Source organism: Triticum aestivum, chromosome 7A (genome assembly GCF_018294505.1).
Source record: "Triticum aestivum cultivar Chinese Spring chromosome 7A, IWGSC CS RefSeq v2.1, whole genome shotgun sequence".
Lineage (NCBI taxonomy): Eukaryota > Viridiplantae > Streptophyta > Magnoliopsida > Poales > Poaceae > Triticum > Triticum aestivum.
Window position 1 is genome coordinate 511,157,270 of NC_057812.1, and position 2,072 is coordinate 511,159,341.

Sequence of the window (2,072 nt, forward strand, 5' to 3'; positions counted from 1 at the left end):
TGTTATTGGCAATTCAATAGAATAGCCGTTCGGACATACGGAAGCATCACTAATAATCCCCGAGTGCAGAAATATAATAATGAAATGCAAGCTCATTATATAACTATCAACGCGAGCTCATTATATATTTTCCGTTAAAACAAACTTGAGAAACACCATTTATTACACACACATGTATGGAGCGTTTGTGTCAAACATTCTGTTGAGGCGACATTGTATGGGGAAAAATTTAAAAATTAAACACGTACTAGGACTGTTACAATTTGTACATTTAATAATTGAATCCAACATGATCAGGCCGGGTCACATGATGCACTTGGGATCAAGGCATGAAGCAATCAATATTTGTTTGCCATGGAGCACTTGAGCCTCACCTCCATGGGCATTCCCTGGGGCGGAGGCACGTTTCCCATCTTCACCATGGCCTTGGCGAAGTCCCTCGCGAACGCCTCACCGTCGGCGCTGTACATCTCTACAAGATTGTCTTGTAGACCTCCATCACCGTAGAGAGTCTGGTCCGAAGAAAGGAGACCGCGCTGCGCGATAAGGTTCTTGTACTAAGCGTTGTCGAACCTCATGGGCGTCTGCACGTCAAACGGCGCCTTACCAGAAGGACCTTGGCACGTCTGCTGCGTGGTCTGTGCGAAGTATGGGTCGATCTCCTCATCGCGGTCGGTGCCGTAGACGCGGTCTCTGTAGGTCTTGCAGCTGGCCATCCCGACGGTGTGGGCACCGGAGAGCGCAGTCATGTCACGAGCGTCAAGGTTGAGCCTTGAAAACATTCTGATGAGCTCGCCGAGGTCGTCGTGCGGGCTGGGAAGGCCGTTCTTGGTGGATTCCGGGTCGGCGGCGAAGCGCGAGTCCTTGCGGCCGAGGGGCACGCTCCAGGTTGGACCTCCGAGCAGGGCGACGGCGTCACGGGACGCGAGGGCGATGACGTCGGCGCAGGAGACGGTGGCCGGGCAGTCGTGCTCGAGCGCGGACTTGATGTCGTCGATGACGGCGTAGCCGGTGAGGGAGGCGTTCGGCTCCACATCCTTCTCGCTGGGGGAGAAGGGAGTTGCGTCGAGGAGAACCGAAGCATCACATCCCTGTCACACCATATTTGTAAACCATACCATTAGCAAATGAAAGTGAAACCATAGCAATAGTAGGTAAGAATATATGTAGAAGTAGTATAGAGAATAGAGGTGATATACGTTGATGAAGCAGTCGTGGAAGAAGAGGCGGAGGACGGCGGGCGCCATCCTCGGCTGGGCGGCGACGCTGCTCGCCATCACTGACAGCACCACGCGCTGCACACGTTGGGGCACGTCTTCTCGTAGTAACCCGGGGAGAGCTCGTCCCCATTGGCGGTGGCAGCGAGAGCAACCAAGAGGAGCAGCGCAAGTGCAACCCAAGAAGGGACGCTGGAGGACGCCATGCCTGTAGGCCGACTGATGATGAGTGAGATCGCTGCACGGTGCAGAAGAATCAATCAAAGAGACAGTGAGATGCTTACTATCAGCTAGTTGCAGTGGATGATCGAGTGGGAAGCATAGGCTTATATAGAGTTTGGTTTGTGCTGCCGTCTTCCTACACGCGCGTGCGAATGTGCGAACGCTCTGCTCGACTGACAAGGTCTCCGTTCTGTCTGCCGCCTTGTGCATCTTGGCCAGAACCTTGACGAGGTCAGGGTCGGAAGAAGAGAAAACAAAAGCGCAGCGAATTGACAGGCTAACTAATACGATCGAGTACGTACCTAGCTTAAATTACATAAAATTATGTGTATGTGATCCCGTCGACACGGTTGCTTGCTTGGATGGTGCAATTTTCCACGCCAAGAATCTTAATTGATCGAATCATTCGCTGGAATCAAAGGGTACGTGTTGGAGAACGGGCTGGGACAAACCATTGAATCGCAAACACGCATGTTGTCCACTTGAACTTTTTGCCTAGTTCAAAAGATGAGTGGTCCATTTTTGCACGGTCCGATAAAACACCCTCAAAGCACTAATTTTGCCTACACTCACGGACTCATTTTACTTAATCAACGGACTTTCCTTTCCCCCTCTCACTAATCTCGCCCCCCC

General features: G+C 51.9%; 1 pseudogene; it reads right to left on the reverse strand.

Moving 5' to 3' along the window:
• Nucleotides 1–312: 312 nt before the first annotated feature.
• Nucleotides 313–1,423, reverse strand: LOC123152240 (peroxidase P7-like; annotated as a pseudogene).
• Between the last annotated feature and the right edge of the window lie 649 nt (nt 1,424–2,072).